Consider the following 12,220-nt stretch of genomic DNA (forward strand, 5'->3'; position numbering starts at 1 on the left):
TGCGTAATGGTTTGCTTGCCAAGTGGCATCACAGACCTATTATATTAATAATAGGGAAAGTACTTCCCAAGACTGACAAATTTATCTGAAGAACATGTTAAGATAGGTAGGAAAAGAATGGTTATTTTAATTTTACTGACATTCATGGGGTACCACAAGGTATAAGTAAAATGGGGAACAGATTGCTTGGGTAGGGGGGTCAGCACAGCCATGGCTCCACTTCTCCCTGTGGTTTGCAGTGCGTACATGAGATTATCTCTCTTGGCACCCCTGTTGAGGGTTGAAATTGCACCACTACTTCCCACTTGTTTTACACTTTCAGAATTTATCTTAAGCAAGAAGCATTTGAATTTATATTTTTTTTAAAAAAATCTGTTACTGAAAATGAAAAGAACCAGAAAAACCCAAGAACACCCTATCCAACAGTGCCAGGTCACCCTCCTGCACTGGCCTGCCTCCTTACAGCCAAGGGGCCAGGGGTCCCATGGCATCCACTGCTGTCCTTCAGAAGAAGCAGTGCTGCACAGCCCTCCCCTCTGTTAAAACGGATCTTTTAACCTCTTGTCTTGCAAAGTTTCAAGCACATGAAAAACTCGTTGCAGCTTAGCACACCAGGGCAGCTTTCAGGTGATTTAACAGTGGTTTTATGTAGGAAACAGGCATATGATTAATAACAGAAGACTGAATACATTTCGTTCACAGTATCCCAGCTGTCACTGCTCTATTTCCTCAGAGCTCTGTTTCTGATGCCACGCTGTGGTGCATCACCCCAGCTACTTTGGCCATGACTGCTTTCCCTGGCATTTGTTTAAAGTAAGTCTGGTGGGTTCATAGGAGTTACTAGTCACAGGACTAACCCCTAGCTACTGAGGGGCTAACAAGAGACTCCATCTATAAACATATGTTTTTACATGCATTGCCTCTTGAGTATAACCTATATGAAAATGTGTAGTGGTTCTCCCTTCCTATTTTCTTTATTAATGCTTAGTTAACTGTACAGATGAAACCAATTTGAAAAATACTCTCATCCTTCTAATAGGAAACGATGGGAAATTCAGTGATGAAGCATCAAATAATTCCATATCTGCATAATTAATTGCTTAAACATTTACTTTTACAAAAAAATTTTATTTATTAAGTACTTCACAGTAGGTGATCATGTAACAAGAGCTCATAAAGGATAAGAATAATAAGAAAGCAGATGAATAAGGACAGTCAGGAGGAGAGGCACACATGAAGGGATGTTACTGGGCTGGAGACAAATAGGTGTGATAATGTGGAGTAACAGGCAACATTGGTGAAAACTTATTCCAACAGGAAAACAATATGGGTTTTGGACTACTGGAATCAGACAGAAATGGACAGAAGTGATGGGCAGAGCAGCCAAAGAGGAGCAGCAGAGTTATGTAGCAAAGCTGTTAGGCTCAGTCAGAGAAAGTTTAAGTGGAAAGAGACAACAGCGGTTCTCACTTTCCAAAATAAGCAAATTTTAGGAAATAAAAAAGTGCAATTTTTTTATAGAATTTTGTGTGTAATTGCATACATCTGCTCATGAAAATCAGATGTAAATGATACAGCTCTTTATGTTATACTTTTTTAAGAAATAGGATCTGGAAAGGCTCATAGATCATGCAGTTCTACAAAATACTGTCTAATAGAAATCACTGTGACTCCAAATATTTGCTTTCATTAAAAAAAACAAACAAAAGAGAAGAAGAAAATCTCATCCTTTTTTCATTCCAGGCTAGATCACAAACTTCTCCAGGAGAATCCATAGAATCACACTTACGCAAAACTGACAGTATCATGTTCTGAATCTTTGGCTGTTACGATGTTATGAGGATCATTTCAGTTCAGTGTGAAATTGTTCAGTGATGATTTCAGTGCTGTACTCTGTAGAAGGCTACCAGGCTAAATGGTATATACAGTAAGTATCTGTTCCAGTGAAACAGCAGGCAGAGGAGCAACATGTCATTCCCAGGTGTAAAGTCAGAACTGCCCTTCCCACAGGATTAGGGAAAACCTACTTTCTTACATCCAAAAGTCTCAACTGTACATGTCCATGCATTTCATGTGTCCTTTGCTATATTTGGCTCATAAAGGTTACACCCCCTATTTCTTTCAAGTGGCTAAAAGACACACTTTCAGTTCCCCAGGTCACTTTGTTCACTCTGCAGTGTCCATCAGGATGACAGCTGTCCCAGGAAGACGGCTGATGATAACAGACAATCCAAGCCCAGGAATGCAAGCCTTGCAGGCTCAGAGCAAACCACCCACCTTCACACATTGGTGAATTCATTCATTACTGCAGAGTCTGCATTCCTCTTCATTCACAGGCCTCCCTGTTTGCTACAGAGCCAAGGGTTATTGAACAGCAACAACTCACTCTGATAACTCTAGGTGGCTTTGGTTCAGTCTTGGTGCCCATAAAGACAATATAACAGATATACTAAAATGAACATCCAGTTACTCAATAACACTGTTTTTTCATCTCTTAGCAGTTAGAAGGGAGACTCCAAAGACTTAATGTTTGAAATAAAAAGTCAGATTAGCATCTGTTTAGATGCTCAAGTAGGTACAGAATAGTAGAAGATCTCAGGGATATCATGACTCCATGCTTGAGCTCTAAATTGTTTTCTACGTTGGTGAGTATGACACAGCGGATAAGATCTCCTTACAAGAATAGTTCATAGCAAGGGGATGAGGCACAGATGAAATACTGGTAGCTTGCTAAAACAGGCAGAGAGCCATGAGAGCAGGCAGGCACATATTTCTTATGCAGCATAAGAGACAAAAACTAGCTGTAAGTTTACTGTAGCCCTACTCCAGTGCACATTCTTCCCCTTCCCAGTTACTCACCAACTGCCATACATGCCACACAGATGTATTTCTTTCATTTGAAGATAATATTGGCTATAAGTACTGCTCCACTTTCTTTACACTGTCTATATTAAATAATTCAGATTTCTGCTATGAAAAAGAACGGTATAATTAGTTGTTATTCAGGGGCAATAGACTTAATTCTTCTCCCTATTACTCCAGTTTTACATCAACATGGAAACAATGAAACCAGTGGAACTCCACTAGCATAAAGCTGCTAGAAGGTAGTGGAAAGCTGAATCAAACCTACCAATTAGACCAGTTCAGCTTTATGGAAATGATAATGGTTGTTCTAGCATCACTCAAGAAGATAATGAGGTTGGGTTTCTTCTATTAAAGGTATCATTTCCACATGCAAATCTCTATTCCCATTAAAGGGCATATAATAATATAACCACTACCTCTATCTATTCTTATTTTACCTCAGGATTGACAAATAGACAAGTTTCTGCAGTGCAGCTATATTTAGTTTTGAAGTTGAATATTGTACATGCAAAAACCTCTGAATCTGCACCAAACGTGTTGTTTACTTCACCTCTGGATTTGAATACTCAGTTTTCAGGTTAGTTACCTAGCTAGCATGTGCCAAGCCTATAGCCAGGTACAAAAATTTCCACTGAAGGAAGTGAATACCCATTTAAACTTCTAAATTACCTTAGGAACCTAAGGAAGAAGCACATGTTTGAGTTTGCACATACAATATATGAGCTGCATATATTGAATTTCTATACAACAAGCAATAGCTACTATATACATTGCAAAAAAAGCTGAGACTACACTCTTGTCCACAGATTCAAAAGCCTGGGACCATCATACCTGCCTTAGAAGATTCTATGCTGGTCTTGGAACGTCCTTTCCAAGGACAGATAACAGGAGACAATACTGCCACTGGAAACAACCGCTGAAAGGCATTTGTTGCACTCATTAAATTCTTCTCTTCTACTCTACCCCCTTCTAATTCCCACCCTCATCTCAGTTGTACCTGAGATTCTTCCAAGAGCACTCTAAGCAATATGAATTACATCTGGACGCATTGTTCAATATTTTATCTTCTCCCATCAGATATAAAAGATCTACAAGACTGTTAAAATAAAATGGGAAAAAAAGACATTCTGGGGGTAATGTGCATAAATGCTAGGTACTACCTCTTGCTTATGTGAAGTTTAAAGGAAGAAAATGTAATTGTTTTCCTTTGGGTTTGTCAAAGACAGGCTAAGCACTGGTGCAAATTAAGCTGTCATACAAAGGAATAAATAATCATACAACTACAATAAGTAACAATAATTAGAGGATTTGTTGTCTTTAAAATGCTATTCACAAAGACCCTTGGCACATTAGGAATTAAAAAAAATAAATAAATACCCCCCAAAAATTTACTCAGCAGTAACATACAGTAAAGTGAAAACATTCACTACAGAGGACTAATCTATAAAGACCTTTCAGACACGCTGTGCGCATTGACATGATTCCAGGTTGCTTCACTCGGCTGATATGATTTCCATGGAAAGGAGCCATAAAAGGAGAGAGCTGCACAGCTCTTCTGGGGAGGACAAACCCTTGTTCTTGGGATTTACAGCAACTACCTTATTGGGGAGCAAAGCATGTATTTGTGGATGAGAATGGTAGGGGAGTAGTAATCTATAGGTATTTATTCATCAGTAATGTGATTTTTAAAATGAGAAGTGAAAATGAACTTTGGAAAGTTCATTTGGAAAAACAAAGCAAAATCTTACTTTAGAAAGTATTTTGTCAAAACTCAAAGAGAGCATTTTTTAAATTGTTGCCATGGTCTGGTCTAGAAATGCATACTCTGACTAGAAAAATACCGAAGTTTGATTTCAAAAGAAGTCTTGATCTAAATTTGGACTGAGACATGAGACTTCAGAAACATATTTTTCCTGTTCATTTGAAGCCAATTTCAGGAAGAAATTGCGTACCATTCTTACAGTGGATACCTTCCTACCTAACTTTAGTGCTATCACCTGCAATCTGCAGCAATTTAGATAAGCATGTGACGCTGATTCTTCCCAGATTTGCAATTGCAAACACATTTGCAATTAAAATCAGTAGATTCCTCATTTCAGAAGGAGAGTTTTCCAGGTAGGAGTGAAGACTTACTTCCCTTTTTTTCTCCATACGTCACAGCAGCAGCAGACTTCCCTTGGTTTCTACAAGGGCTGCCTCAGAAAAAACACTTGCCTGGCCATGCACTATTCAGATAAGATTCCTGACTTGAAGCCAAGAAAGATGTCACTTTATATATCCTGCAAAGACAACAGACAGCCTAACTTAGCAATGCAGCTCATTTGAAAAATCAGAGGTCTCTCTCTCTTAGTGAGGAAGATTCATTCCCTGTGGTAATAGCAATTCAGAGCCACATGATTTGCAGAATTTTCCAAACAGACAAAACAGAACAATAAACCATACAAACATGTGATATTATGTTAGTTAAAGACACACTAATTTTTGTTCTTACTAAGCGTCCTCAAATGTCCTCTGAAGCTAAATAGAATATTCCTATGGACTTTTGGATCATCTGAATAATTCTGTTGGAAAAAATCTTAATCGAAACTGCCACAGAAAGGATTAGTAGAGAGTAAAAAAATCAGTCACTGTAAAAATCCTCTTCAAAATTATTTTTCCTTCTAGGCTTCATGGATACCACTAATAAATGTATCATTAATGTATCTTAGACAACATACTAAAATCCAATTGCAGATAACACTTATGTAGTTTTGCCATGCAAATTATAGGAGCTAAGTCCTAGGAAGTGTGGAGATTAATGTGGTTTATTTAAGATGTTGGTGTATTTCTCTCCTTTACTTTTCCTAAAGATCTTTCTGAGGTTCTTCCCTTCTCTCCTAAACATGCCTAACATTTAATTCCAGACTTCTGGAAACTTTAGGTCCTTTGTTTTTCCTCACCACTGACTACACGTAAGTGTGTTTCAAGTGATAAAATGAATTCAGATTTTCTCCTTGATTAGGCTGGACTTGTCAGAACTTTCAAAGATCTGACTTGAGAGGTCATTGCTGAAATGCTGCCAAAGCCATCTTTGCAGCCAAGTGACAATTCAAGCTTTGGGATAAACAGTTATTAACAAAAGAGAAACTAACAAAGCGTTCAAATGTCTGATAAAAATATCAGTCAGTTCTTGGCTGCCCATCTTTCAGTCATTTCTTTCTTTCAAAACCATTATTTCATTCTTGTCACCGCTTATTCTTATGTTGCGTAAATCATTAATATATGAAGGAAAAGCAATCTTTTGAGATAACACCTTCCAGCCTGCAGTTTGCATTATAAGGAAGCATTAATGGACATAAGCCTATTTTCCCTTTTTTTTCTAATATTTTCATGAAAGGAAAATATTACAAACTATTCACTGGCACACGAGGTAGTTGTCTGACATAAAACTCCAGTATAAAACTTATTTATAATAACACTAAGTATTTGCAAAGAAGATTGTTTTCACATACAGTTTTCAGCAGTTTTCCACTGGGCTGCAGCTAGATTTATAGTAACAATTGACAGCATGCCAAAATCTTTGCAGGAACCCTACTGATCTCCTGAGGTAACCAAACACTGAGAAGACCATGCAGATTAACTTCTTGCAGGAAATTCTATCCATCAGCCTTGGCACCTAAACTAAGGCACACAAAAAGCTGCCTATACTTGAGACATAAGAACTAGGAAGGAAGTAAAAGTGCAAAATGCCACTGCCAAAACTGTAACAGTTACAATTCCTCTGCTATTGCCATCCCTCTATATGACTACACTTGTGATATAAATAAATGGAGAGTAGTGGTATCAATGAACTCAAACAAAGGACACTAGCTAGGAGGACACCTATGTCATTCTTGCAGATAAAGTTAAAAGCACAGGCTGACCAGCTGAGCAAGAGATGGTCTAACCCAGACATATAACCTTTTAAATGATCAAATTTAAAAAGAAGGAGCATGGAAGGAGACCAATAAGACCATCCAGAAATGCTTCACTAAAATGTGTCTTTACAACAGCTGTTGTAAAGTTTCACAGAAATCAAAGCATTTGAATGCACGGTAATATTTTTAATCACGAAGTCATGTTTAGAGGATGTAATCCTACAGAAGTTAGGCCAAATACCACCTGCATGTCTCAGTGAGGCTTATAGATCTATTGTAAAGCAGTAAACAGTACCACTTCTACTGGGATTAAACCAGCTATTCATTCCCAATAACTGCATATTTAACAGCCATGGCACAGTACTTGTATTTATTAGCACTTGGGGAGTACAGAATTCAAGCCAGTTTACTTCCTTCCCTTCTGCCTGGTCTTGTCATGTGCAGTTCTCTGTTGGGCTGCTGCCCAAGGAGTCCTTAGTTAATTGAATATAATTATTCTGCATCCTACTTTCAAATGCTAATGTAGTTTCGCCTCTCCTTGTAATACAATACAGATGAAAGCCCCAGCTGTTGTCTGGAACATGTAATTCTTTCCTCTTCAATACATTCTCCTCCATAATAATGCAGCAGTTTGCTGGGTGTTGTTGATCTTTAAGTATAATGTACAATGATGAGTAAATTAGTAATGAAAGGTAGTTAAAGGTGTTCTCTTAAAACATGGATAGTTGTTCACTGAAAGTGAAATTTTATGAGCATTCAGCACTACTCTTTCCATCATTACTCATTAATAAATTAACAAAGCAGTCAATTAACATGTTCATCTTCACCTGAGATTGACAAGCTGTACAAAGCAGGGAGGCAAGGAGGATGCTTTTTCACTGAAAGAGAGTCCTCAAATGTCAGTGAATGTCTGTCAGGGTTGAGGGAGCTCTTAATCAGTTTGGAACATCTAGATGGCCAGTTAGTGTTGCATTGCCTCCAAAGACTGTCTTCTGTGTCATTTTAAAAGAGGCAGGGCTTGGGGTTTAGGGTTTTTTTTACTTTTCTTTTTTTAACCAGACTGGAAGACATGTTTCAACTTAAACACTTAAAATAATTAGTTAAGGTGCTTTGCAAGATAATGCTACAATTACCCTACACATAAATTAACAGGTTTGCTCAGAAAACTTTTTTTTTTTTTATCCTGGGGAAAAAAATTTAGGTTTCAGGAGAGAAATTTTTCCAATTTGAGATAATCAATCAAAATTTCACTTTTTTTGTGAAACAATTTTTCAGCAGTGGTTCTAGGGCTCCTGAAAGGCTTCCTTTAAAGCACAGTCCTTTCAAAATACATTTGGGAATGGAAAAGTAATTTTTCAACACTCTCTATCTTAAAGATGTTCTTCAGAATGTCTGAAACAAATTTTTGGTTAAACTTGTGGTTTGGAAAAAAAGAGTGTGATAGTGTTTCAATACAAAACCAGTTTCAATTAAAACATTCTGTCCAGTTTTGCCAATTAATCATAGATACCAGCAAGCACATCAAATACTCTTTCAGATAGTCTGTGGTGATGTATACTGGGGAAGACATTTACTTAAAAATGCATGTGCAGGCAATTTCTGACACTAATGGAAATTGAAAAGTTATTGTCAAATGCACCTAATTCAAGACTTTGGGGAATACCTGGGAAATGTTTCTGCCAACTTAGAAATGCCATAGTGCATTAAAGTCACTTTTTTTCTGGTTTTCAGTAATATCAAACATCCAGGCTCCTTGTAGATGTTAATGTAAACATTACTAAAACATTTCAGCACTGGGTGGATAGGTCTGATATAATATGTTTAATTTTAAGCATGCAAATATTTTACAGACAAGCATGTGTTTATGGGTTCTTCTGGATCAGGGTCTAAAAATAGCAAAGATTATATGGACAGTTTGCTCTGGCAAATCTAGCTGTGGTGCTTCGGCTCCAAACTCTAGCTCACAAACCGGCATATTAGCTTACATCACTAACTAAAAAGTGATTTTGAATTAAGACACCAGAACATCAGCGTGAGTAGCTGTAGCATGGGCATGTCTCCCGGTCTGCCTGTTCTCCAAGGTTAATATCCTGCCCAAAAAAGGCTGTAATGAACATCCAGCAAAAGGGAAACCACTTAGCTTGCTGCAGCTGTTTCCTCAGTTGTCACAAGGGAATTTAGGTGGCCACAAGAACTGACCTACACCCTCAGTGACATATAATCTAAATTTTTTTTACTCAGCAGGATGGGCATAGTGGGCGGATAGTGGTTTCTGCTCTAAGATTTCTCTCTTGCAACACACATATGCCCTGCCCCTCTGGGCCAGTTCAGAGTGGGAGCAGGACACGGACTCACGCTGCTTGACTGGACAGGTCCTGGCTGGCCACCCAGCCCCTGCATGAAGCACTTCCACCTCACTTAGCCTTCGACATAGTGTTGGATGCTCATGGAGGTTTTCCCCCCAACTATGGTCCACTGTCTTAGCTCTTTCTTACTTGATATAGTAGGTTGTTGGCACGTGCTGCCAATGGCCTTGCTAATAATGTAGCCTCAGGCCAATCTGTTTGACCCCCTGCTGTCAACCAGGGTTTTTTTCATTCTCTGATCTTCCACTCCGAATGTATTATATGAGTGTGAAGTTATCAGCAGTTACCTAACAAAGTTCATGTATTGCTTCTGTTTTCCAACTCATATCAGATTATTTTAGTCAGATAAAGGTGGGCAGAAGTAGTCAAAGTCTCCTTCCTCTGAGCATTGCCTTGGCATAGGCTTCCCCCCATGGCAGTTGGTTCCGTGGACATTTACCAGAAATCTGAGTAAGGACAGATGAAAGTGGTCTTACAGGATAATTCCAGATGCAATGGATTAGTGAAATAACAGTGGTATTGCTGGGATAATATTCAGCTCTTCCACTTTCGACTTAAACAAAAGGAAGTACTGAGGCTCATTTTTGTTTTGATAATCTCCAGTTAAAGGGTGTAAACTCCACTTTCACTACTAATTTTACCTTGCGTGTCTTTATATGTCACTTTAATAGGAAATGAAAAATATGCTCCTGACACACCCTTCTATAGTTTCTGTGACAAAACAGGAGAGAAAGCTGTGGCTTCTATATAAACAATCAACAGGCACTCAATGCAAACAGTCATAAGTGCAGTGAGAGAAGAATAGTTTGTAACCTTCTATCTTCTAGTTATTTTATTTGACCGGTTTCCTTCCTGGGCATCACTGCAGGTCTGTGGTCTTATCAAGCTCTACCACTTTTATTACTCCATACTGCCTTCTAGCCTTACTTCTACAGAGGACATCGACCAAAATCATAAGGTACTTAGAATAATTTGTATCTCTTCCTGCCAATTCAGCCAAATGTCTTTTCCTGTTTTACTTGGTCATTACTCATAAGTGCTAATTTATTCTTATTTGGATTAAGACAGTACTTAGCATCTGTCCCAAACCCCACAGTCTGATAAGGAGATATGCTGGATGGTCTCAAAGTCATACTGACTAGACAGAACTGTAGAAGTCAGGAAACCCAAATCCTTTTGTCTGTATTGGAAAGACAGACGTTTGCTCCGCATCTTGCTTTGTCTTTGCAGAGCAGATACAGAAATGTGCGATGGCAGAAATTCAATCCACACCCAAATTAACACCATTTTACTTGATGAGTTTCTGCCTCATGAATGGGAAAAGGAGATATGGCTTAAACACTATTGACTCACATAGTCCTGCTGTCTTTTTCTTTTGCAGCTGTCTTTTCTAAATGGTTTACTGTCCAAGTAGGGGGTTGCTTGAGACCATTCATTCATCATGGGTGCCTTATACCCTGGATAAGTTCTGTTTGCTAACACTTAGTTTACAAAACTTGCACCTATTTGTGTCTAAGTAATGTGCTCTGACTGAGATCTGTCATTTTGTAGTTCCTTTCCCAGTCTTATGAACACTCTTACGAATATTCCATTAATTAGGACATGTAGCAAACTGGGGAAAGCAGACAAGAACACTTAGAGTTGCTTGTGTTTTCCTATGTCCCATTTCCTTTTGATGTGGATGTTCTTTTCATTTCTGTCCTTTTTTCCACCCTTAATAAGGTTTAAAAGTTCTCTGCACCTATAATTTCTTCTTATTGAGTTAAAATTACAGGAAATATAGACAAGAAAAAGTAAGGCTGTAATAACAATAACAGCTTACTACTGGCTACAGCTACCAGAAGCCGCTATTAAAAAATGCTGCTGTTGCACTGCGTGTATAGAAAGCATAGCACCCAAAGACACTTCAAATACAAAAATACTCACTTGTTAACTAACATCAATAATTAAAATAATCAGTCCCTTATGCTTGTGGGATGCCAAGCATACACATTTGTTATTAACTTCAGTAGGCATGTGAAGGAGTTCCTCAAGGTGACTCTCTAAATCGAAAGCACAGTCATGATATTGTAATTACTGACCATTTTCCTTGTGGAATAATGTGATTTGCCACTGCGAACTTGCATTCATTGCACTGTTGACACTCTGTCAGATGATCCAAACTAGGTCTGTCATGTATAGATACAAATCAGTTTGGTGACAAAATTTGACCTATTGCTTGAACTATGAGTTTACACTAAGAGTAAGCAAATCTTGATGCAGATCACAGAATAACAGAATTGTATGGGTTGGAAAAGACCTTTAAGATCATCGAGTCCAACCATAAACCTAACACTACCAAGACCACCACTATGCCATGTCCATAAGCACTTCACCAAACGTCTTTTAAATACTTCCAGGGATGGCGACTCAACCACTTCCCTGGGCAGCCTGTTCCAATGCTTGACAACCCTTTCAGTGAAGTAAAATTTCCTAATATCCAGTCTAAACCTTCCCTGGTGCAACTTGAGGCCATTTCCTCTCGTCCTATCACTTGTTACCTGGGAGAAGAGACCGACCCCCACCTCTCTACAACCTCCTTTCAGGTAGCTGTAGAGAGCAATAAGGTCTCCCCTCAGCCTCCTTTTCTCCACGCTAAACAACCCCAGTTCCCTCAGCCGCTCCTCATCAGACTTCTGCTCCAGACCCTTCACCAGCTTCATTGCCCTCCTCTGGACACGCTCCAGCACCTCAATGTCTCTCTTGTAGTGAGAGGCCCAAAACTGAACACAGGATTTGAGGTGCCTCACCAGTACTGAGTACAGGGGCACGACCACTTCCCTAGTCCTGCTGGCCATGCTATTTCTGATACAAGCCAGGATGCCATTGGCTTTCTTGGCCACCTGGGCACACTGCTGGCTCATATTCAGTCAGCTGTCAACCAGCACCCCCAGGTCCTTCTCTGCTGGGCAGCTTTCCAGCCACTCTTCCCCAAGCCTGTAGTGTTGCATGGGGTTGCTGTGGCCCAAGTGCAGGACCTTGCACTTGGCTTTGTTGAACCTCATACAATTGGCCCCAGACCATCGATCCAGCCTGTCCAGATCCCTCTGTAGA

This window comes from Ciconia boyciana, chromosome 4 (genome assembly GCF_034638445.1).
Source record: "Ciconia boyciana chromosome 4, ASM3463844v1, whole genome shotgun sequence".
Lineage (NCBI taxonomy): Eukaryota > Metazoa > Chordata > Aves > Ciconiiformes > Ciconiidae > Ciconia > Ciconia boyciana.